Below are 19,068 nucleotides of genomic sequence, written 5' to 3'. Positions count from 1 at the left end.
GCATACTTATTGAAGGTGCATGGCTCAGTGGTTAGAACGTCAAACTTATGATCGTGAGGTTGTGAGTTTGTTCCTAGACCGGGCTGTGTGTTGTGTTCTTGAGCAAGACACTTTATTTCACGTTGCTCCAGTTCACTCAGCTGTAGAAATGAGTTGTGACATCACTGGTACCAAGCTGTATCAACCTTTGCCTTTCCCTTGGATAGCATCAGTGGTGTGGAGAGGGGAGGCCGGTATGCATGGGCAACTGCTGGTCTTCCATAAACAACCTTGCCCGAACTTGTGACTGGGAGGGTAACTTTCTAGGTGCAATCCCATGGTCATTCATGACTGAAGAGGGTCTCCTCCTTATTCTAGACAAAGAAGATAAGATCTTTGGTACTATGTTGTGCTGTCCAGTTTGATGCTTGGTATAACTTTCAGTTTCAAAGTTGGGAGTTAGACCTTCTAGGGTCTTCCATATGTATATCACTACACATTTATCATTGTCTCCACCTCGTTTATATATATATATATATCTTTATAAATGTGTGTATGTGTATTTGTGTGTGTGTGTGTATGTGTGTGTGTGTGTATGTGTATTTGTGTGTGTGTATGTAAATACAATTAACTTTAATTTACTAAAAGGTGTAGGAATATTCCAGAAATGTCTGAGACTGATCGCATGATTCACATACTTATTTAAAACTAGACAGAAAAATACACATAGAATAATAGGAATAACATAATGCTGGTGTGGGAATGGGAAAAATGATCTAGAAATAAAATTGCTTGTTCTATAAATGCATGGAAAGTCAATTATTATGTACTGATGGTTTTTGTTATAACTTCAAATTATGCCAAATCTAGTAGTTGGAATTGGAGCATGTTTGGAATGGAACAGATGTATCACAGATGATTTGAAATGAAAATATATTCCATCAGCTTATTTTTTAATCAGTTTAAAACCTATTTTAGATTACAGTTTCTTGACTTTCTTCAGACAGAAAATTATATTATTGGCATGGTTTGGGAATATAATCTGTTTAGCGTCAAAAACAAAGCATTTTATGTTCTTTTTCAGTTCATATTTAGAAAATTGTAAGACTAAAGCTGTCTTAAAGTAATTAATCATCAAACCCCCATGAATATAGAATTACAGTACAGTTGTCATGCCATACAAATATTAGTTTTATATTCTATTCATGTAGTTGCACACACATACATATGTATATATAGTGTTTTCAAACCTAGTTTTCCTTAATGACATTTCAATAAATTTAAATGTACATTTGAACTTTGATGAGATATATTACAAAGAAGCTGTTCTATATAAAGATAACAATCAAATCAAGAACTGGAAGTGACACTCAATTATAGCAAAGGATACCTACATTAAGACATAAGTCTGTAGTTAAGAAGTTTGCTCTATGAAATAGGTGATTGCTGGTTCAATCCAACTGTGCAATATTTTTGGCAAATTGTCTTCTACCACAATTTTAGTTTGACCAATGTGTGTGTATGAGCTTGTATGTATGTATGTGTGTGTGTGTGTGTGTATACCGTAGTCATCACATATGCAAGTCAGAATAACATGCCCCAAGCTTTGGATAATTGTTTTGTCTATGTAAGGCAAGTTAACTTAAATGCCCTCTTAGTACCAACACCCTTGAACCAGCAGGAATTTGACAACTGGAGGATGGAGGGCTGCACCAGCAGTTGGATAATATTTATCTGCAGATGAATAGGCCGAAGTGTTATAACAGTAGATACCTTACTCATGGACACTATCAGAAAGACAGATTACCATGGATTGACCCTCTTGGACATCTGCATCTCATTATGTACATTAACGTTTATCAAATAAACTAAAGGCAAAATATATGCAATATATACTAAATACATAATAACCTGTGTAATTTGCCTTCATTAGATGCCAAGGAGATTTCTCACAGGTTAAATCTGATTGTGGTGTTGAATTATTATGGATTGAGCAGGTTGCATGTATTTTAGCAAGAACAAAACCTGTGGACAATTAACAATCAGTAAAGATTGTTTGCCAACATAACATGGCAGTCCTGGTTTAGGACGAATGTTGCTGTAATTTAGCCTCAGGAGACACTGTCTCCAGCTGGCTATACGAGATGATCTGTGTCCTTATATTTTCAAACAAGGCAATCTAGCACCCCCACTCAGCTCTGCGATTTCTGGGTTATTCCACTTCATCAGCACAGAATAATTGTTTGGTTAGAGGTATTGTTTTAGCTGAGTTGGGGCTGCTAGATTCCCTTGTTTGAAAAAAAGAGGACACAGATCGTGTCATATAGCCAGCTGGAAACAATGTCTCCTGGGGCTAAATTACAGCAACATTAGTCCTAAACCAGGACTACCATGTCATGTTGGCAAACAATCTTTACCACAAAGTACTGTTGCTGAATATCTCACGTTGTGAGATTTACAAATAGTAATTTTGTAATTAGCAATCAATCCTAAGGAATTAGCAATCAATCCTAAGGAAAGGATGAGCATTTTGTACATGTATAATTGTTAGATACTCACTGGTAGAGAGATTTAAGTTATAGGGATTGACTTTCATGTGTCTAAATTCTCCAGTCATTAAAGAGAAGTAAGATGTATCTATTCACACTTCTGTCTTGCTTGCAGCAAGAAATAAAATAATGTTTCTTTAACTGTGTTACTCAGCCATTTGTTATCTTGAGGATGTGAAATCACTGAATATTTTTCAAGCGTGTCCTTGAATTGCTTGGCAAAAGCCAAGTTGTCTTCTCTTCAAAGGCCATCAGAGCTCTATATTTTAGTACTGGAGTCCTTGAGAAAAAGAATGTGAACCCCAAGGACACTTGAGATGACGTTCTAACTGGTGGTCTGATCTGCTACAAGCTGATTGGTTGATAAATGGGATGTTCACATAAGATTGCATGCTGAAGCTGTAACTCACTCATGATAGCAAACTGATAATTAAAAAAAGCGGGGTTCTAGGACTTGCACCCAGATTAAATACTACATTGATATAGTTCAAGAGAAGTGTAGCTGCTTTTACTAACTGTTCAAACAGCTACATAGATGCTCCCACATTGGCTTGGGTTTGTAAATGTGACAGCAAAGGATATACAATTCTTGATTGCCCACAAGGGGCTAAACATAGAGAGAACAAACAAGGACAGGTAAGTTGATTACATCGACGCCAGTGCAAAACTGCTACTTTATTTATCGACCCCAAAAGGATGAAAGACAATGTCGACCTCAACGGAATTTGAACACAGAACATAACGACAGACGAAATACCTATTTCTTTACTGCCCACAAGGGGCTAAACACAGGGAGGACAAACAAGGACAGACAAACGGATTAAGTCAATTATATCGACCCCAGTGCGTAACTGGTACTTATTTAAAGGCTGAAGGGCTGAAAGACAAAGTCGACCTCGGCGGAATTTGAATTCAGAACGTAGCAGCAGACAAAATACCGCAAAGCATTTCGCCCTGGCATGCTAACGATTCTGCCAGCTCGCAACCTATGATGTTTTTGCTGAATAAATACTCATAATGCCCAGTCTGGGAATTGAAGCCGCATTCTTACGACTGCGAGTCTGCTGTCCCAACCACTGGGCCATTGTGCCTCCACATGACAGCAAAGGATATAGTCAACATGATAGCATTATGATAATTGTGATACATAATCTATATATGCTATACGTAATTGACATGTTTCGCTGTAACATGTCAGTTATTTACTATTTTAATTATTGCAACATAAGCTTTTGTACTTAATTTACATCAAAGTAATGATTGGCTTTTCTTGCTTGGATGTTGAATTAATGGATAATTTTTGATTCAAATATACTTACACTGTTGTTGAAATGATAAATCATATCAACTGAAATCTTTTCACAGATTTAAATTATCAATCATTATTCAGTTCAGTTTCAGTAATCACTCAAGATGTAACTGATCATGTATAGCAATTATCATAATGCTATCATGTTGGCTATATCCTTTGCTGTCACATTTACAAACCCAAGCCAATGTGGGGAAAAACTGTGGAGGCACATGGCCTAGTGATTAGAGCAGTGGACTCGCAGTTGAGGGATTGTGGGGGGTTCGAATCTCAGACCGGGCGATGTGTTTGTTTATGAGTGAAACACCTAAGCTCCATGCAGCTCCGGCAGAAGGTAATGGTGAACTTCTGCTGACTCTTTCGCCACAACTTTCTCTCACTCTTTCCCCCTGCATCTAGCAGCTCACCTGTGACAGACTGGTGTCCCGTCCAGGTGGGGAACCTATATGCCAAGGAAACCGGGAAACCGGCCCTTATGAGCCAGGCATGGCTTGAGAAGGAACAAACAAATGTGGGAGCATTAGCTGTTTGAACCATTAGTAAAAGCAACTGCATTTCTCTTGAACTATACTGGATCATTAAAAAAAGAAACCCAAAACACTATGCTTATGAAAAAACAGGATAGTCATAGCCTGAATGCCTTTGATTATAAATCTGTTGGATCAGAGTTGACCTGAAGCCAGTCTTCTTGTCCTGAGACAGCATTCACCCAGGGTGGGTTGAACTGGTTTCATTCATCCTCAATGCTGCATCTCTCACAAAAGCCGACCAGGCCTAGCGATTTGAGGCTAATGACTGCGTGATCTCCAACCACTCCTTATTCCAGCAGCGAATGCCATAGACATGGGGGCCTAGGCTGGGTTCCAGATCAACCTTGACTGTCTTCAGCCAGGTTTTTCGTTGTCACCACATCGCTTTCGCCAACCCTGAAGGGGAGCTGGGGCAATTGCTTTGTGGATGAATTCTCCTGGTTGACGACAGAGGACATGACCCAGCCAACGGAGACGTCTCGTTAGGATGACTTGTCGGAGGGAGGTGATTTTGCACCGAATTGTTGGAGACAAAGTGATGCCATCGGACATGAAGGATGCAGCGTAGACAGAGGTGATCGAAGGATTCTAGTCGCTTAATATCTTCCACCCTCATCAACCATGACTTGCTGCCATAAAGGAGTCATGGCCTGAAGCCAGATATCAACATGTAATAGCTGTTCTGCGTTTCATATGCTTCACATCTTTTAAATGGTTTGAAATCGTTTTTGCACCAATATATTTCATAGGGAGGTGGGATGCTGTAAAGTATAATTTTAGTACTTGCAAAAACTCACATAATGACAAGATTAAGGTATTTTCAAACATGAATTTCCTTTTAAGTTGTTACAGCTTACACAAATTTCATTCAGAATGTCATGCAAATTATCTGTCAATTGAGCTTTCAACTAATGTCTTACAATTATATCCAAAAGTATGTTGCCTGCCAAATTTATCGAAGGAATTAAATTTTGATCATTTAATAATATTTATCCTTTTTAACTTAAATTCATATTCTGTGTGCAAATGCCAATTTTGTTTCTCTCTTAATTTTATTTGTTATTATTTTTATTTTGTCTGTATAATTCTAATGTTTTTAGATTTATCTGCATCATTATGTTTTAAGAAAGTTTCAGAATAATGACAAATCAAATATATCTTATTGGATAGTAATTGCTTTTAAACTTTTTAAATCAAATAAAAACAGAAAATTACTTAAGACGTTTCCAAGTACAGACATTTAAGTAAATTGAAATTATTGCGAACTAAATTAATTATGTGAATATGGACTTGCATATTAGTATGGTTACAAAGTTTGCTTTAGAACCCTGGGTTCTAGGGTTGATCCTACTTTGTGGCACTTTGGGAGAAATGTAATTTACCATCACCTTAGATCAGTCAAAGCATTCAGAGTAGATCTCAGCAGAAGGTAAGGGTGAAGAAACTTACAGTGAATATATCATCATCATCATTGCTGTTGTTTAACGTCCGCTTTCGATGCTGGCATGGGTTGAACGGTTTGACTGAGGACTGGCAAGCCAATAGGCTGCACCAGGCTCCAGTCTGACCTGGCAAGGTTTCTACAGCTGGATGCCTTTCCTAATGCCAACCATTCCGAGAATGTAGTAGATGGTTTTTACATGCCACTGGCATGTGAGCCACACAGGAGACACTAAGTGTGTGTGTATGTTATTTTTTTTAGTCAAAGAAATTGACCCCAGGACTTATTCTTTGTAAGCCTAGTACTTATTCTATCACTCTATTTTGCTGAACTGCTAAGTTACAGGGGTGTAAACACACCAACACTAGTTGTCAAGTGATGGTGGTAGGGACAAACACAGACACACACATAAATATATATAAAAATATATACATATATATATATATATATATATATATATATATATATATATATATATATATATATATATATATATATATATATATATATATATATATTATATATATATATATATATATATATATATATATATATACATACATATATATATATATACATATATATATATATATACACACACACAATGGGTTTCTTTCAGTTTCCCTGTGCCAAATCCACTCACAAGGCTTTGGTTGGTCCGAGGTTATAGTAAACAACACTTTACCCAAGATACCATACAGTGGGACTGAAACTGGAACCACATGTTTGGAAACTAAACTTATGATACGATAACTGTCACCCTTTTCAAGCTTAGCCAGGCTCACGGGCCCAGTTTCCCGGTTTCTGTGACATATGTGTTCCCCCCAGCTGGATGGGATGCCAGTCCATCGCAGTGTTACTCAAGAAACAGGAGGAAAGAGTGAGAGAAAGTTGTGGCGAAATTGTATGACAGGGGTCACCACCACCCCCCGCCGGAGCCTTGTGGAGCTTTTAGGTGTTTTCGCTCAATAAACACACACAAAGTGCGATCTGGGAATTGAAACCATGATCCTCCAACCGTGAGTCCGCTGCCCTAACCACTGGCCATTGTGCCTCCACAACTTTATACTGACTAAAGCCAGTATAAATCTAAAAGTGAATTCGGACTTGATTGAAATGACTACGTAAACTCAAAAAAGCAAAAAATATTTGAATTAGAGGAACAACTGTCATTTAGTAAAAGAAGTATATGGAAAGCTTTGATTTATTCTGTTCACTTTTTTTGTTCAGGAAATATTTGTTTATGTAGACTTTGGCTTTCTCGTAAAAAATTTTGAATGCAAAAGCAAACTTTTATGTGTATAGAATAATTTAAGGAAGCAAATTAGCACAGTTGTAAGAGAGCACCAGACAGAATGCCTACCAATATTTGTTCAAACTTTCTGCACTTTGAAGATCGATTTTGTCTTTCCTTTTGTCAAGTTTGATGAATTATTTATCAGTCCCAAGCAGATAAAATTTGCTGAGGTACATTTTCTACAGCTGCATGTTCTTTCATTCACAAACCCTCTCTTATTTTCAAGCAGTATTTCTGTAGCCCTACTTTTGGTATAGTTCTTAGCTCTACCTCAATTTCTATTATTAGTTATCCTCACAACTGTCTGTATTTCCTTCTTGCATCATATACATCAGTTTCCTTAACCCTTTCATTACCAACCCGGCTGAAATCGACTCTGGCTCTGAATACAAATGTCTTGTTTTCATAAGTTTTGAATTAAAATCTTCCACCAAACCTTAGTCACAATTTATGTTCCTAACACTAGCTGAATGATAACTAAGTTATTTTACTAAATTCTTTGTTATATCTAAAGTAATTAAAAGAAACACAGAGCATCTCAAAATAAATACAGTAACAAAAGGATTAAAGACAGAGAATGTAGTAATTTTACATTTCTTTTGGGTGTTACTTTCATTAGTTTTTCAGTTGCTTTAATTTACAAGGTACCTTGTTATCCAACAGGGGATAACTTATAATAGTTTTCTAATGGAATTAAGCTTATGCTTCTATGCATTCATGCTAAATATACAATTAATTTTTGTACAAATTTTAGGTAGTGCATTCTAAATGTAGTTATTCGTTTCTTTTCTTTTTGTCTATCCTTCCTAATTTAATTACTGCTCAAAATATTATTAATGTAACTAATTATTAGAACAGTTGGAGTACTGATGCCTATTACTTTATTTTTCGCATTTAGCTCTTTTTTAATTATTAATCTAATACATCTATAATATTCCTTCATAAACATTTCTTTCATTTGTGTGTGTTGTTCTCTATTTCTAAGATATTTGCATCTATGTTTGGTATAATTCTCTTGCTTTTATCTGTGTTTCTTTATCTAATATGATATTAATGTTCTTAATTTTCCCTGCTTAAAGGATGTCATGATGTGTCTTTCTAAACTAAATCATCATCATCATCATCATCGTTTAACGTCCGTTCTCCATGCTAGCATGGGTTGGACGGTTCGACCGGGGATCTGGGAAGCCAGAAGGCTGCACCAGGCTTATCTGGCAATGTTTCTACAGCTGGATGCCCTTCCTAACGCCAACCACTCCGTGAGTGTAGTGGGTGCTTTTTACGTGCCACCTGCACAGGTGCCAGGCGAGGCTGGCAACTGCCACGGTCGGATTGGTGCATTTTACGTGCCACCGGCATGGAAGCCAGTCAAGGCGGCACTGGCATCGGCCACGATTCAGATGGTGGTTTTTACGTGCCACCAGTCCAGGGGTCCTAGCATCTGCTGGGTGCCAGTCATAGGATTGGTTCAATTTCGATTCCGATTTCGATTTCGATTTCACTTGCCCCAACAGGTCTTCGCAAGCAAAGGGGAGTTGGCATGGGTGCCTGTCGTCGGATGAGGTTCGATATCGACTTTGCTTGCCTCAACAGTTCTTTGTGTGTCCTAGGGAGGAAAGGCATGCATAAGTGGGCTGGACTCACTTGTCCTGCCTGGTCCTCTCACGCAATATATATATATATATATATTTCTATATATATATGAATGTAGTTACACACATGCTGTTGGCGATATGTTTTCCTTCTTTGGAATTTTCATATTTTTCTTTCCAATGAAGAGCCATGCTCAAAATGTCAAACTCTTTTCATTGAGCATCAGACTAATATATTTCTTGTGCATGTCCTCTTGTTGTCCATTAATTTCACTTATTTGAATTGACTACAAATATATATATATAAATTTAAAATGATAAGGGCGAAAAATTGAATATTAATTTGATTAATATCAATTTAAAACCAGTGGTCTAGCATATTTAAAAATCTGAAGTTTCAGAAAAAATATTACATACATATATAAAAGGGATGACCTGTAAGTGGACATCGATTATGCTAGAAGAAGATCTACTATGGTCTTACTACTAAGAAAGGAATGTTTCCAAGAAAATTTAGCAAAACACCAGAACGTTTTGCTAAATTTTCTCGTGAACATTTCTGTCTTAGTGGTAAAACCATAGCAGATCTTCTTCTAGCATAATGGATCTCCACTTACAGGTCATCGCTTTTATATATATATATATATAATATATATATATATATATATCCCTTGACTATCATGGGTGCTACGTTGCAAAACCACCCCATGATAGGTGAAAATCTATGAAGTAGAAACAGGACATTTTTTTATTTTCATATTTTGTATATATTTATTTTATTGTAAATGGAAAACAGTACCACGGAGGAATCGACGTGATCTTGAATAATAAACTGCAATAGGTGAACCATGATATGGCAAGGGATTATTGCGGTTCAAATTCATAAAAAAAAAGATGAAGATAGGTGTAGGAACAACAAGCAAGTGTTTTAGTTTGACACTCAGGAAAAACGGAAAAGTCTTTTACGTTTCAAACCTATGCTCTTTGACAGAAAGGAATAGCCCCTTGTGGGCAGTAAAGAAATAAGAAAGGAATAAGAGGAAATAAACAGAAAAAGAATGAAAAAAAATGTGTAGGGTTCAGCAGTCCAACATATTCCTTTATTCTGTTATTTGTTTTAGTCATTTAACTGTGGTCTTGCTGGAGCACCACCTTAAAGGGTTTTTGTCAGATAAATCGACCCCAGGACTTATTCTTTGTAAGCCTAGCACTTATTCTATCTGTCTTACGGGGACATAAACACACAAACATCAGTTGTCATGCAATGGTGGGGTGACAAACACAGACACAAAGACACACACACAAAAATATGTACACACACACACACATATATATATATATATATATATATATATATATATATATATATATATAAAATGTATGTATGATGGGTTTCTCTCAGTTTCCATCTACCAGATCCACTCACAAGCCTTTAGTTGGCCTGATACTATAGTAAAAGACACTTGCTCAAGGTTCCATGTAGAGGGGCTGAACTTGGAACCATGTGGTTGGGAAGCAAGCTTCTTACCAAGCAGCCACACTGGCACCTACTATTTATTGTTTATGTACTTTATTGATTTTTAGAATAAGGTATTTATAGTATATTTATTTTTTCTATATGGTGTGAATAACGTCTTTCACTATTGAATTGCTTAATAGAGGTTTTTCTCTCAATTATATACATATATTATATATTGTGAGATTTGATTTAGAATTACTAAATTGAATTTTTCCCTGTAAGTTTGGAATTATATTCCCTACAATTATATATATACATACATATATATATATATACATGTATATATATATATGTATATAGATATACATAGAGGTGCAATGGCCCAGTGGTTAGAGCTGCGGACTTGCGGTTGTAGGATTACGGTTTTGATTCCCAGACCGGGCGTTGTGAGTGTTTATTGAGGCTCCGGCAGGGGATGGTGGTGATCTCAACTGTACTCTTTTGCCACAACTTTCTCTCATTCTTTCTTCTGTTGGCCTGTTTGCTTAGCTAGTGGGGTGGCGTCATTTGAAGGCTACAACAATGCAAAACGCATTGTGACCAGCGATGTGTAGCAACATCTGATAGCCTGGTCGGTCATGGTGATATATATATATATAATATATATATATATATATATAATATATATATATATACACACACATATATATGTATATATATGCATATATATGTGTATATACATACATACATATATATATATATGTATATATAGGCAATTGTATGGAAAATCTGAGTGGAGAGAGTTGATAGTTAGTGGAAAAGTAAAGGGAAGAGAAGAGAAGAGAAGAGAAAAGAGAGGTAGAGAGACGAAATAGCACTTGATATATCTGCCATCCATTGACAAACTGTACAGTATATCTAAGGACCTGATGTAAACAAGAGTACAATTGGTGTGAAAGTGGAATATTCATTGTTTGAAATTTCCCTGAAATTCATTTTACTGGAGGGAATATGAACACTTGACTGACAGTTTGCAGCCTTACAATTTATCATCAATTTTCAAGTTTAATTCCAAAGGCCAACCAGCATATAAGCATCAAAGACCTCCTCTCCACCCACTTATGGATGACTGCTGGGAAAATGTTTATATATATCTGTGTGTGTATGTGTGTGTTCTTTGAATGCATGTGTTTGCATGTGTATTTGTCTGTATCTTGACATTGTTTATGTGCTTAAAGCAAAGGAGAATGTCACTGCTTAGGCCGAATGGCAGAATCTCTGTTTAAGCCTGCCATAAAACATGTTTAGCTATTATGCAGTTTGTGATATGAATGACAAAAAGGGACAAATTATTTACCTGGAAGCAATTAAGGCTAGGTCACAACAATGGCATTTATATTCTGTTAAGGCAGAATACTGCCTTGCCAAAATTCTGTTCAATCCATCCTGCTTGGAAGAAGCAGGCATAATAATAATGATAATAATAATAATAATAATAATAATAATAATAATAATAATAAAAACAATAATGACAATAATAATAATAATAATAATAATAATAATAATAGTAATAATAATAACAATAATGATAATAATAATAATAACAATAATGATAATAATAATAATATCAATAATGATAATAATAATAATAATAATAATAATAATAATAACAATAATGATAATAATAATAATAACAATAATGATAATAATAATAATAATAATAATAATAATAATAATAATGATAATAATAATAATAATAATAATAATAGCCCTGATGCAGTACCAGACAATGCCCTGATGCAATACCAGATATATGCCCTGATGCAGTACCAAACAGTGGCTCTCATGGCTTCTGATCTTAACTGATTGGAAGTATTATCATGTATATTGTTTTGTCTTGGTATAAAAGATGGGCTACAGCAAATATTCTGCTCAATACCACAGATTTGCTTGTCAGTTGTTTGACCTTAACCAGTTGAGCATGTCCCTTAGTGGCTGACGATATGTGCATCTCTGATCACGAGCAGAAGTAGTGGGGGAGTATCATAGCCATGTGTTGAGAGGGATTCTTTGGGGTTTGGATAATTCACCTTTGGAAACATGGGTGTTTCGTTCAACGTCCTTAAACAACCCTTATTCAGGGACCTTTTGAGCAGGATGGGTTACTCGATCTGAAGAAAATTCTAACTGGGCTCCACCTGCAAGGTCATGTGCTGTTTATCTTGATATGAGATCACCATGTCGCGCACATATGGTTGTGATGCATGTGCCTGGTGTACCCTTATCAGACGGGTAGTCATGATGGGTATACTGGGCTTCCTATATTTTACCCCAGTGTCACTTTGATGGCATGCTCTGCTCGCTCACTCAATAATAATAATAATAATAAGACTAAAATTGTTGTTAGCGCAAAAGGAGATAAGAATCTCATACTGGCTGGTAAATGGCCCTGCTCAATATGTAGGAATGGCATGAGACATAACTGCATTTGCTGCACCAGGTGTAATCTATGGATGCATAAGAGATGCAGTAGAATCATTGGACGGTTATCAGATAAGGTCACTTTTGTGTGTGGCAGATGTGTAGGAACAGCAAATACTAAGAGTACAAGAGACTTAAACTCTCACAATTGCCCAGAAGGCCTTCTTTACGTAGCAGATAGTTTCTGCTATTAAGGTGACCAAATCAGTAATGGTGGTGGATGCTCTGAAAGTATTCTTTCTTGAATAAGAATAGGGTGGAAGTTCAGATTACTACTTCCTCTGTTGGCAGCAAAAAGAGTCTCTCTCGGAGTGAAAGGTAGATCGTATGATGCTTGTGTGAGAACGGCTATGTTACATGATAGTGAGACATTGGTCACTGACTGCAGAAGGCTGGAGAGAAATAAAGGTAGTATGCTCTGTTGGCTTTGCAGTGTCAGTGTGCATGACCGGCAAAGCACAAATGTATTGAGAGAAAAGTTAGGCATAAGAAGGACTAAATTTGGTATGCAGGAGAGGAGAATGTGTTGGTTTGGACAGGTGATGCATATGAATGAAGATAACTGTATACAGAAGTGCCTGTCGCTGAAAGTGGATGGTAGTTGTGGATGAAGGAAACCCAGGAAAACATGGGATGAAGTGGTGAGGAATGATCTTAGGATGTTGGGGCCCACGGAGGAAATGACAGTGGACTGAGATGTTTGGTGATATGAGGTTCTAGAGAAGACCCGTCCATGAAACTGAGTGCTAGAAGAGTTGTGTCCTACCCACATGTAACAACACACTTTTCACCCACTCTACCCTTAAAAACTGAACAACAACTCCTCTTCTAACTGCATCTTAGAACTGAACTATATTTCTATTGCTCCTGGAAAAATGAAATGCAAAACTAACTTGGTGAGATTTGAATACAGAACATAACAAGTTGAAAGAAATGCTGCAATTTTGTCCAGTGCTTTAAGAATTCTGTCATCAATCACACTTATTTACATTGTCTGACATTTAGATATGTTGATTGACATTTAATTATATGTGAGCAATTACTTGTGTCAATATCAGTGGAGTACAGAACAAAATACATTGAGGTATTTGGTAGAGCATCTTGTCATCACCACCTCTATCTACTTTTCTGCTACTCCCACCCTTATATAATGTGGGGTAGCTATGTATCTCCTGCATATAAAGACATATGGGCTTGTTTCTCCATTATATTGAGTTGTCCGGAAAGTTCATGCCGATTTTTATATTACATTTTTAATCAACCAAATATCAACCATTTTGTTGCACAATGTGTCTCCATCTTTCCTTTAACTTGAAAATCCCTCTTCCCAGAATTGAGGGGTTTTCATGGCAAAGAATTCAACAAGGTATCTTTTTACATCATCCAAGGAATTGAAATTTTTACCATTAAGACTATTCTGCAGAGACCTGAATAAGTGGAAATCTGAAGGAGCAATATCTGGTGAAAATGGAGGGTGGGGTAACACATCCCAGCTGAGCTGCAGCAATTTTTGTCTGGTTCCCAAAGCATCAAGTGCCAAAAATGAACTTTCTTATCTTCCATTTTAAAGGGTTACAGAATTAACACAGATTATAGGAATGTAAACCTTCTTCCATGAAAAGATAGCTTAAACTGTTCACTAAATGGAGGTGTAGTCAAATCCTATTTTATGGACACAACCATGTTCTAATATAAGTCGAAATGTAAGCTACTATAAATCAGCACAAACTTTCCAGACAACCCAATACTTTAGTCTCTTAGTGTCTGGCATAAAGTCCTCTTAAATATTTTTCCTCTCATTAAATTGAACTGGGGGTGCTTTCTTCTTTTTTCCTGTCCTTTATTCATCTTGTAAGTATGAAGTGACCTCAATAGTCCCTATAACATATAAAAGTACCCAATACACACTATAAAGTGGTTGACATTTGGAAGGGTACCAAGCTGTAGAAACCATGTCAAATCTGACACTGAAGCCCAATGCAGCCCTTTTGTTTGCTGGATCCTGTCAAACCTCCCAACCCATGCTTGCATTGAAAATGGATTTTAAATGATGATAAATTCTTTAGCTTCTCATTTAAAATTTTTCTAATGTTGGATTTTATATTCCATTTTCTCAGGAGTGGGGTATTGATAAGTGCCAGCCAAATAATGGGCAGATTTAATTGACAACACTTTCCTCCATAATTCAAAGCTCTTACCAAAATTATAAATCATTAATTAGCTACTTAATGATGCAGCTAGAAGAAAATAATTTATCTTCACATAATAATTCTTTGTTGAATTAATTAAAACGTGCAATTTTCTACACAAACCCACTAACTGTATTTTCTAATAACAAGGTGTGTATGTCTTAAATGGCTGAACTTAATGATATATTTCAAGCCAGATACATTAAACATGAGTTTGATATGCCTCTTTATGATAATATGAACTATATACTTAAGAGCAATGCAATGATCTCAGAATATATTTTATGCTACCTTCTATATCAAAACTGCCAAAAAGACAATAATGTCTCTTGAGTAGATTATACCACATCTCTATAATGTGTTAGTTGCAAAATATAATATTATCAAAAATTCTAAATTTACCTATTTATTCATCATTATCATCCTTTAACATCTGTTTTCTGCACAGGCATGGGTTGGAGGGTAAGCCAGAGTGTTGCATCAGATTCCAGTCTGATCTGACTTGGTTTTTATGGCTGGATGCTTTTACCTAATGCCAACCACTTTACAGAGTGTGCTGGGTGCTTTTATGTGGCACCAGCATGAGTGCTTTTTTTGTGGCACTGACTTTTGCTGGTTTATCCTCTTCACCTGAGGATGTGGCCTTAACACTTCTGCTGTGGAGGATGGGTTTTCTTTATTATTATTATTATTATTATTATTATTATTATTATGATTATCATTATTATTATTATCATTATTATTATTATCAAGGCAGCTAGCTGGCAGAATTGTTAGCGCACTAGACAAGTGCTTAGTGGTATTTCACCTGTTGCTACATTCTGAGTTCAAATTCCCTTGAGGTCACCTTTGCCTTTCATCCTTTTGAGGGCAAAAAATAAGGTGCCAGTCAAATACTAGGGTTGTCTAATAATAATAATGATAATGATGATGATGATGATGACAATAATAATAATAATGATAATACTAATAATATAATGATTTCAAATTTTGGCTCAAGGCCTGTAATTTTGGGGGAAGGGCAAGTTGATCACTTCGAACCCAGGGCTCAATGGGCACTTATTTTATCAACCCCAAAAAGGATGAACGGCGAAGTTGACCTCAGAGGAATTTGAACTCAGAACATGAAAACGGACAAAATGGTCATCTAATGATTCTGCCAGTTCATCACCTAACTAATGATGATAATAATAATGATAATAACAACAACAACAACAATAATACTTTCTATTATAAGCACAAGGCCTGAAATTTTGGGGATGGAGGCAAGTTGTTTACCTCGACCCCAGTATTCAACTAATATTTATATCACCGACCCCAAAAGGGTGACAGGCAAATTTGACCTCAGCTCAATAGGAATTGAAGTCAGAATCATACACACACTCAAACACACACATATATACATAAATATGTCTGTGTGAGATTGTGTTTGTGTGTATGTGTGTATGTGTATATATATATATATATATATATATACATATATATGTATGTAGTGCGTCCTTGTGTTTGTACTATCTAACCACTACTTGAAAACCGGTGTTGGTCCGTTTATATCTCTGTAACTTAATGGTCTGGCAAAAGTGGTTGGTAGAAAAAGCACCAGATTTTAAATAAGTGCCAGAGTCGATTTGTTCAGCTACCTCAACAAGGTGTTACTCCAGCATGATCATAGTCCAGGGACTGAAATTAGTAAAAGAGTAAAGATTAACCCTTAGGAGATGACAAGGCTGGTCTATCAGCTGAAAAGTTAAATGACAAAGAAGATTGTATTAGTTCATTCAATTTCTCACAAGAATATATATTTCTTTATTGCCCACATGGGGCTAAACATAGAGAGGACAAACAAGGACAGCCAAAGGGATTAAGTCGATTACATCGACCCCAGTGTGAAACTGGTACTTTTATTTATCGACCCCAAAAGGATGAAAGGTAAAGTCGACCTCGGCAGAATTTGAACTCAGAACGTAACGACAGACGAAATACCGCTAAGCATTCCGCCCGGTGCGCTAACGTGTCTGCCAGCTCGCCGCCTTGCTCCCACAAGAATATATATAGTTTTAGGAGAGTATTGTAGTTCGCTTGAAGCATTGTGTATTGTTTGTAAAGAATAAAATGTTTTGAATGGTACAACAATGCACTATAATACAAACAATGGACTATATACCTGTTGTAATTTAGTCATCCATAGTCTGTTATGATATTTCGGAATAAAATTCCTTCTTCAGATATTCTTAGATGGAGTCACTGCTATAATCAGTTTTCCAAATTATATATATGTAAAGTAATTACTTTATTCTCTCATTACTCTTTTACTTGTTTCAGTCATTTGACTGCGGCCATGCTGGAGCACTGCCTTTTAGTCGAGCAAATCGACCCCAGGTCTCTTATTCTTTGTAAGCCTAGTACTTATTCTATCGGTCTCTTTTGCCGAACCGCTAAGTAACAGGGACGTAAACATAGCAGCATCAGTTGTCAAGTGATGTTGGGGGGACAAACACAGACACAAAAAAACACACACACACACATATATACATATATATATATATACGACAGGCTTCTTTCAGTTTCTGTCGACCAAATCCACTCCCAAGGCTTTGGTCGGCCCGAGGCTATAGTAGAGGACACTTTCCCAAGGTGTCACGCAGTGGGACTGAACCCAGAACTGTGTGGCTGGTAAGCAAGCTACTTACCACACAGCCACTCCTGTACCTATTCTTTATAAGGTTTTTGAAAAATAAGTGCATGCCCTCTGTAGGGCTTGTGAAAAGGGCTTCATCTTGGTGCTGAAACTCCAAATGAGGCTCTGTCTCCAAAGGTTTAAAAGAGTAGAGAGTAATCAGAGAAGCTTATTTAACTCTTGAAAATTTTCTAAACCTATTTTTCATTTAAAAAAATGTTTTTAGTATCTTTTTTTTCAGTCTCTTTACATTCAATTTTGACTTGTTCTGTAAAATTTGATGTTTAGAGATAACATCGATGTTACAATTTTATCACTATTTGCCCTTTATGACAGTGCTAACCATTCATCAGGAGGTTAAGGTTGCTATTTTCAGATAGCAAGTAGATTAATATCGCATACCAAAGAGACATTAATTTAATGCTTAAATACAAGGCGAATATTTAACCTTGGACCCAGGACATTTTGGTCAAGAGTTCATCAGCTGGGGCATGAAGTAGTATCTGATATTGGCAGGAGCAAATTTTACACGATTTATGTTGATAGTTTCAACATTTAACCAAGAGAGTTCTAGCATATTAATAGTTCTGCCATGTATTGTTCAAAGTTTGTCTCAAGATTAGAATTCACAAAGAACAATGGAATGGAATATATTTCAATTATTTGATATGTGTGACTGGCTGACAATTATATGATCAATACTTTTATGCTTTTATTTATAATTTTTTGTTCTTAATGTCTCAATGATACCAAAGCAACAAGCTGGCAGAATAATTACCATCCTGGACAAAATGAATAGTGGCATTTCTTTTGGCTTCAAATGCTACCTTAGTAGACTTTGCCTTTTATCCCTTTTGGGGTCAATAAAATAAGTAACAATTGTGTTCAGGGGGCAATATATTTGACTAGCCCTCTCTATGAAATTGCTGCCCTGAGCCACAATTTGATACCAATATTTCAGTGACATCAAGATAGCAAGCTAGCAGAAACATTAGCATGCCAGGCAAAATGCTTATCGACATTTTGTCCATCTTTACATTTTGAGTTCAAATTCCACTGAGGTCAATTTGCCTTTCATCCTTTCAGGATCAATGGAACAAGTATCATTGAGCACTAGGGTAGATGCAACCAACTAGCTCCAGTAAAATTGCTGGCTTTGTGCCAAAAACAATTTGAAGCCAATTTTTCATTGAACCCTTCACAATACAGAAACATGTATTGGATAGGCAGATAGATAAAAGCATAGATGGCAGGATAGCAAATTGGAAGGTAGGCAGGTGGGAAACACAACTGATACACATACACACACACACACACACACACACACACACACACACACACACACACACACACACATGTATGTATATATGTGCATGTGTGAATATATATATATAGATAGATAGATATGTTTCTTTATTAGCTACACAGGGCTGCACACAGACAGGACAGATTACAAAGTAGAGATTTTCTTTTTGGGGGAGAGAAAGAAAAAAAAAAGGGCGGGTTAGGTTTTCGATCAAAAGGGATCGTAAAAGGGAAAGAAGAAGAAAAGAAAAAAAAAGAGA

The 19,068-nt window shown here is 36.3% G+C and overlaps 1 protein-coding gene across 3 annotated transcripts in view; it reads left to right on the top strand.

The window, feature by feature from the left end:
• LOC115209653 overlaps nt 1-19,068 on the top strand; it is a 909,254-nt gene that overhangs the window by 487,130 nt on the left and 403,056 nt on the right. The gene's annotated exons all lie outside the window — the stretch shown is intronic.

This window comes from Octopus sinensis, linkage group LG3 (assembly GCF_006345805.1).
Source record: "Octopus sinensis linkage group LG3, ASM634580v1, whole genome shotgun sequence".
In the NCBI taxonomy this organism is placed as follows: Eukaryota; Metazoa; Mollusca; class Cephalopoda; order Octopoda; family Octopodidae; genus Octopus; species Octopus sinensis.
The sequence above is the reverse complement of the archived record's forward strand: the minus strand, read 5'-3'. Positions and strand labels throughout refer to the sequence as shown.